The sequence below is a fragment of the Rhipicephalus microplus genome, chromosome 4, assembly GCF_043290135.1.
Source record: "Rhipicephalus microplus isolate Deutch F79 chromosome 4, USDA_Rmic, whole genome shotgun sequence".
Lineage (NCBI taxonomy): Eukaryota > Metazoa > Arthropoda > Arachnida > Ixodida > Ixodidae > Rhipicephalus > Rhipicephalus microplus.
Window position 1 is genome coordinate 44,344,420 of NC_134703.1, and position 8,547 is coordinate 44,352,966.

Below are 8,547 nucleotides of genomic sequence, written 5' to 3' on the forward strand. Positions count from 1 at the left end.
GACGGACGGACGGACGGACGGACGGACGGACGGACAGATGGACGGACAGATGGACGGATGGACAGATTTATCCCAACGACAAAGCGCTGCGCTCACGTTTGCCGTACGATTTGGGTACGACGATCGCTGTGGCATCACACAGTTTGCGGCACGTGATATCTCAGCACAAGAGCGTTAAAAGTGAGCATAAGAGCGCTCCAAGCAAGAAGCTAAATAAAGAAAAGAAAAAAATTCGTTTCGGAACCAGGAGTTGGGCTGCTATGCAAAGTATGCGGCCTAGAGACAGCAGAACGAGAAGAAACTATGCGGACCACGCGTTAGAACCGGGCGAGGCTGCAAGCTCCTTTCGGTCATGAATAGCGCTTAAGCGTTGTTGTTTTTTGCCTTGCTCGGCGGTGCTTGAACTTCTGGAACCAAATAGAAGCGCCGAATGAACTTTAGTTTCTCTAGTAGCTTGCTATACGTCTGACGCAGTGCTGCACAAAGAAGAGAAAAAAAAACAGGAATGAAGAAGCAAGGCAGGAGGTTAAAGTGGCACACTTGGTCGTCCACGTTTCTGAGGAAAAAAAAATAATATATGAACGAAAATCAAAACAATAAAGGGCCAGGAAGAACATTATCGTCATGCCCAATCATTGTTGGCTATAGTCTCAAGGTTTCACTCTGCTCCCCTTTTCGTAGTTGCATCAGTTTTCGAAAGTGCGAACAAACCGTTTAAGTGGTCACAGAGACCTGTTGAATCGCTGTGCGTCAGTTCCACTGCTCCATTTTATTGCGATGAAATCTTGCCCCAAAGGCGTTATTCTTGATGTGGATATTACATTTGTGCTGTGAGGTCTGTCCTGTGTATAAATGGAAGCAGTATTTTGTATATTTTCTTATGATGCATCCAACAGTCATAGCTTGTCGTACCGTTAGCGGAGGTCATTTTAAAGTTTGGGACGGGAGCATTTGGATTGTAACACTGCATGGGTACGTTGATTTCCGAGACAAATACGTTACAAAGCACCGTTTAGAAGGTATTAGCAGATATTGAAAAAATGCTATTGCTCACTCCTTATGCGAAAGGTTTTTTTATTATAGTAGCTATCCCGGTGAACAAAGTTACCTGCAGAATTAACTTTAGCACTAGCCCGTTTCGTTACTTAATACGAGTTTTAAATGTGGTGGTCACATTTCGATGGGGCAATCTTTCTTGTGCTTTGTAACACTGTGTTTCATGTTAAAAAAATCCGGGAACAAGAATACTTAAATTTTAAGAGCTTTCCACTGCCTTGCAACTATAGACAAGAAGGAAAACGTAATTTGACGTTGCTTTGCCAAATGTACTCGCAGCTGTATTACTTCAACTTTGCTTTTGAGCTCACTGCATTCATAGAATAATTAGCCTGAACATCACAAGAAAGGGCCTACAAAGATAGGCTACTGATTATTACCACACGTACTTCTTTCACAATTTTTATGTAGCCGATCCGTTACATTAATGCCTTACCTAACCGACCAGCGTAACTACGCTCTTGCGGAGGTTAAGTTGAAATGCGTTGGAACGTTACCAATTGTTTGAGACTGTATTGATTAAGTTACTCTCGCAAAACGAACTATGTAAAGTAACACGGCCGTCAGTGATCGCGCTGGAATCTTCGATCCCACTCGTATGATTCCCAGTGGGTCTCACAGCTGATCAGGTTATTGACGGCCGATCATTACAAGACACGCTGTAGTGGAAGACTCTGGCAATTTCGACCACCCGGGGTTCTTCAAATGGCACTGCTAGCACACAGTACACGGGCCTCCAGTATTTTTCCTCCATTATAATGTAATCACCAAGGCAGGGATTGAATGCACGACCTAAGGATCAGCAGTGGGCCACCGTAACCACTACACCGCCCTTGGCAGGCTTGCTTTAATCAGTGTACAGCGTGTATTGCTTTACCTTCGCATTTTAGTTTCTTGGCGCGAGTTCCCCATGAAAAGTTTCGTGCTTAACAGCCTGACTTCTTCCTTCTTCAACATCATGACCAGTATAACTACGCAGATAAAAATAACCTAGTGCACAAATATTTTATTGCTGAGGTGACGCATGAGGCAATCGATGGCAGAGCAGCACCTAGTAGCACGGACTTGGCCGCAAGCATGGTGGACAAGTATTCGGGATCCGATATAATCCACTCTGTACAGGGTTAAGCCAAAAACGGTCACGCCCGGATTACTTACGGTGTAGCTGTGCGTCCGACGTAGATCCGGATTTCCGGAAGATTTCGAAGTGTTACGCGTCGGTAAGAAATTGCGTACGAGTCGTTTACGCCAAAAAGCAAACAAGCAAGGCAGAACCGCGATTAAGTCTAGAGTGACAAAGTCGACGAAACAGGTCACTTCCCTTTTTCGGTCGTAACTTCCTTTTATTGCGATACATTTATTGGCACTAGACTACAGTAGACAAATAACAAGATGTAGCAAATGGGCAACGGGAGTTTTGTTTGTTTCATGGCATGCTTTTACTTAATCGCATACATCCTCATTTGGAGTTTAGTTGGTACTAACTGCGTGTTACTATTTAACAGCGGATTACGTTAGGGGTCCGGGAGCTTCCACATGCTGTCATCTCACGTCTACGCTTGGCGTCACGCAGCCAGAACGTTGCATAGCATGACCATGTATAGTTATGGGTCAGGAAAGGTCAGGAGGAAGGTAAAGGGTATCATATCAGTATGTGATACAGTACAGCAAGGGAGCGGAAAGTGATGGTGAATAGGAGCGTTGTGAGTGTGAGGAGGATAAGAAAAGCACAGGAGGGTAAAGCATAGCTTAGCCATGTGTAGTACAGCATAGCACGGAGGGAAAGAGAATTATGGGTGAGGCAGAAGTGGAAGAGGTGGTTGGGGGGTAGTTCATATCATAGTCATCTGTAGTAATGTATACCAAGGGGATGGTAAAGCGAATCGAGAGTGAGGAGGATGAAATGAAGGAGGGCATAGCGTAGTATAGCCATGCGTAGTATAGTGTAGCTAGAGTGTGAAAATAAAATAAAGGGGAGAATGAGGGGGTTATGGTTTGAAGGAGGATAGGAGTAGGAGAAAGGGCATCACTGCATCCCGAATGATGGTTTGCTTTCCCGCCATGGACGGCGAGCCGGCTGGCATATTTGAAAGGCCAGCGCACGTGCACCCGTGAAAGTGAACGCCGCTGAAGGGCAGGCGAATGACCGCTTTTGCGCTTCCTCCAGCTTTCACGTTGAGTGAAAGTGCATACGCCTGAAGTGCGGACAGCAGTTTGGCAGACCGGCTTGTCGTCCATGCGTGCGCCCCCAGATGGCATGATCACACTCGAAATCAGGTTTCAATCAGGTTTGATCACACTCAATCAGGCCTTATACAAGTCAAGCAATGCTGAAAACCAAGTCATAATAAACGAACAAGGTCGAAAAAAGCACAATTAATAAAAACAAAATGTGGAAATATATGAGCGCACAAGGTAGAAGGAAAAGGACTTGACTTGGGTTTCTATAAGAAAAGATTAGAGTGAACGCAAGCAAGTGTATCAGTGTTTCTTCGGTAGCAATAAGTGAAAAAGAGGTGTCTTTTCTGAGCTGTTGAAGTAGATAAACGTATACGTTCTTTTCTTTTGGGGAAGGGGGAGCGCGGCACCTTGAATTGACAGTTGGTTGCGCCTGCGCGTTTGTGTTCTCGTGCAATGAATGTTTTCTAATAAAAGTTAAGTTGTAAGTTGAGTGTCTTTCCTGTCAAGTCCTTTACCTTCTATCTTGTGTGCTCATATATTTCCACATTATGTTGTACCAACTGGCCCAGCATTCCACTTTATTTAACAAAAGCAACTAAGCAGTAATCGCAAATATTCCTAAGAATCGCTAAAAGCGCTTCGGGAACATGCAGCTGGTTTTCTTGCTGTGCGAGAGAGGGTGCCGATTCAACTTGCACCAGCGCTTCTCCGACGCTGCATCTGAAAGGTGAATCAACCGGACAAAACTCGCAGCAGACTACACGTATCTCAACCACCATAACAATCAGGATGTCGATAAAGCGCAGAAAGCATCGCCCATGTCACACGCCAACTTTGCGAAGCTCCCTAACAAGATTCTACGCGTACAGGAGAAACTTCACATACTTACCTCAAACGTTGACGTCATCAAAGATTTGTTAAAGTGATCAGTGAGAACTTTACTAACGGAAATCGGTGGGTGCTCATGGTACGCACTTTTTGAGGTTTTGAAATGGTGGAGCTTCATTCAGCGTAGAATTTACAGCTACACCAATAGCTACACAACAACGACATTTTTTTTTCAAGTTACGTGTGAGCTATTTGCTGATGAAAGAAAAAAAAATGGGTGAGACAGAAGAACCCATTGATGATCTCTTTGTGCTGGCCATAGTTGCCATCTGTCAACTAGTGCCTTTTCCTGGTGCTTTATTGGACGCTTATTCAATACGAATGGCGGATATAAATATATGTCTAATTACCAGAACTGGCTTCAGGCCTTGTGACGAGGACGATAAGGTGAAATTTTGACAATGCCGAGACGCCTGCATTGTTTGCAAAAGTTCTCTATTATTTAGTAGCAGAAGCCAGCCTGGTCCTCCGAAGTGCAGTGCCTGTATAAGTTGCGGATATTCGTCGATGTCGAGAAGTGCATCTGTTCACGGCTGTGGAAAGGACGTGGTAACCAACATTGGATAAGCACATAGCTGAACGACAAAGTAAGAGCAGCAAAAAGGCTCACTGTAATACAAATAACTAGAGATTCGCCGGCAAGTGGGATACCCAGAACCGAGATACAATAATCAATCGTCTTAATACCGAACTTTGACGTCAGAATAGGATATTTCACAGACTTTAAGAACCTAGGCTTCAATTTAACTCGAAGAGAAGAATTATAACCCCCCCCCCCCCCACTTGTTGCTTCAAGCCAGATCCGACAAGCTTCAGTAATGGGCCTCGCGACGACAGAAGTCCAACTTTTACAGTCTACTACCTATTATCATGCTCTGCGTCTACAATATTCGGGTAATGGCATCTGCGTGCTTAAATATCAGCCGTTCGAACTGCTGCCACTTCTATGGGCGGCCACTGACTCTCTATCGGCGAGCACTCAGGCGGGGGCTTTAATATGGCTGCATCAATAAAGCCTTCCTGTTTGCACAGTTTTAATGCTCAGCTCTTATCTCAAGCGCTTCCGCCGTCGTTTTAATTTGTTAGGAACAAAGAGAAAGTACATTATTTATTTATGCAAAAATAAAGCCAACAATGTTATGGCTTGTCTGCCAGGCTACAACGTACGCCTTTGAAGCTAAACTTACTTTATTCTTCTATATTTGGTACACTCAGCGGTGTTTATCAAGTTAAACAATCTAGATATTCACTCATCCTTGAAAAGATTGTTCGTTGGCTGTTGTTTTAATTCGCATACCTAGCAGCTATAACGTGGGCTGCGCATTAAGTTTGAAGCAGAAACATCAACACAGCCATGAAAAGCCTTGTTCGTTAGTCAAGGTCCAGCCCACTGTGCGTGGTGAGAAAATCCTAAACGTACACTGAAACCTTCACTTCGATGAATCCGGATGATAAACTAAAGGTAGCCCATAATGTTTGCGCACGTGCACTTCCAAAGTACTTTGCTACTTTGTGCTAAGTTTATTTGTTGCGTTGACTTCACATCAACCTATCTTCCTTTATTTAATCTTGCGTTTTACCTGAACTGGTCCTTAACGATCAGCGTTACGGTTGTGGATGACATTTTGCGAAAAAAAAAAAACACGGACAATAAAAAGGAGAGACCACAGACACCCCTCTCTGTGCTCTCTTTCTTCTTGTCCATGCTTTTTTTTATTATTTTGCCAAAATACCATTCACAATGGAATACCAACTCGGCCAACGCTCGGTTCTTCTAAAAAGCATTACTGTATTCCCAAGCATTGCTGCACTCGGAACTCCTCCTATACACTTTGTTTAGATGCGCGTAGCGCCATCTTTCGAATGAAGGAGTCAATCATCTTCTGAATAATTGCAGACTTAAGTGAAGCGCAATGATTGTTTCGGTCGAGAGGCCACGACGCCGTCGAGGAAGGGACAGCATATATATATATATATATATATATATATATATATATATATATATATATATATATATATATATATATATATATATATATATATATATATATATATATATATATATGTGCAGGCCTCGTATTTTAAAGAAGAACGATAGATGGATGTCATACATGGGAAAGAAACATTTACACTGTTGGAAGAGAGATGTGCGGATAAGTAATCATGGGGATCAAACTGAAGTTGTTACAAGAGTATAATCGTCGGTAGATCATCAAAATAACCCCGGTGCGGTGGTCTAGTGCATAAGGTACTCGGCTGCTAACCCGCAGGTCGCGGGATGGAATACTTTCTGCGGCGACTGCCCGTGTGCTCAGTTTTGAGTGCACGTTAAAGAACCCCAGATGGCCCAACTTTGCGGAGCCCTCCACTGTGGCGTCTCTCATAATCATATTGTGGTTTTGAGAAGCTAAACGAGACATTTCAATCAATTATCAAATCATAGAATTAGTTCTTTTCTCAGTAAATAAAATAAATGAACAAATAGTTCAGAGATAGCCAAAGTGCATCAAAAAAGCACTTGATTTTCTAAATAACATATAACTGTATAGTTTTGTTGACGACTAACCACCACTACATTTCAAATGGGATTTAACAAAAAGTTATCATGGGGATGAGTGTAGTTTTCATAATAACAATATTATTTACGTAATAATATAGCTGGGTTTGTTATACGCGTAAATAACCTTACATTATTTGAACGAAACTCATGCACTCTAGAACAAATTTCCTGGTGGTGTCATCAATGGGCCGTTTTATAAATAGCACCACCACTAGAAGAAAAAAGCCTTTCAAATGCTCTTTAGATATGCTTCGTGAGAGGTTACATTTTTGTATACATTGACACAACTTGGCAGCACTGTGTTAGTAGACGCGATAGAATTGTTTCAATGCAGTACAATTCTACTTTTATCAAATTATTAAAATATTCCCAATAATAAAAGTGAGCAAATGTTGTCCATATATGAATTCGTGTTGGGGAGAATACATTAAGATATTTTTATCATGTAGTCTTAGAAAATTCCAAGCACACTCCCTTTGAAGGCGGGAGCTGTGCCCTACATCTGTCTACATTATTCTGTACTGAAACATGAAAAAATCAGAGAACATGAATAGTACTTCTCACAGCTCAAAGAATAGGCACATCTTTATGCCCACGGCTGAGGCATTTTTTACTGCTAGCGTAAATGCTATGCAAGTGCCTTTCATTAGAAGTTCGGATATTTGCATAACACGGGGACCGGGTGTCCGGCATAAGGAAGGTATTATAATGCTACGAAAGCTCCTACAAAAGTCGCTTGTTACATGAAACAAAGGCAGTGTGTATCCCATAGTAGGGCTGGATTATTAGGGGAAATTTTTCCGTCTTCTTTCAAATTGACAGTCTGTAGGAAGTTTCGACTTGCTACTTTGTACCACACTGCTATCATAATATCACCTTGATGCACTTCAAAGCACATATTCTGTGATAACACACCTGGAGATTAGTAGTCTGTACGTCAATTTGTCATAAAAAAGCAGATATGAATTTTTAACATGAAATATCGTAGTGTATTCATCTCGTTTCTCGGTAATAACGTACAGCGTCGCAAGTACATTTTAATTGTAAACTTCCGTTGTACGCAGTGAGGGGGCAGCATTCGTATTAATCTAAAATAATGAAGTAAGCTACACTTCAACAAATGCTGGGCTCTAAAACAACAGACCACCGTCGAAATTAGGTAGTAGACATAACTAACCTGTGTGCATAGCAACTCTGAAGTGCTAGGGTAACCAAATAGATGGCAAATTTATTACCTGTCCGTGAGATGAATAAACGTTTTTCCCTTCACGTTTTCCTTACCGTTAAAAGCTCTTTGTATACTGTTTTTAAAAGAATGTACATACATTACATCAGCGCTTGCTATTCTGTGACGCAGTTTGAAACTTACGTCTCTCTTTATTTTACGCAAAGGATTTCAATACTTCTAAAATAGGAAGGAAATGCAACATGCTGATGGCAAATTCGCTGCCATCAATTGCAAAAATCGATTACAGAACTCAGCCGCAAAAGCGTCCAATAAAACGTGCGTCAAGTTAATCGATGGTGAAGATCATGCACATTGTATCTGTATGATTCCCTTTCTTGAAGGTGTTCAGGAGAGTATCTGAGTGCATGATGTTAACCTTCTGCTTTTCTCATGAAAGTTACTGGCTAGCAACCTTCTAGCTGCTTGGTTGATTAATTGAGTGAGCTAGTAAGTGAGTGAGAGTTTGGTCGGTCGGTCGGTTGGTCGGTCGGTCGGTCGGTCGGTCGGTCGGTCGGTCGGTCGGTCGGTCGGTCGGTCGGTCGGTCGGTCGGTCGGTCGGTCGGTCGGTCGGTCGGTCGGTCGGTCGGTCGGTCGGTCGGTCGGTCGGTCGGTCGGTCGGTCGGTCGGTCGGTCG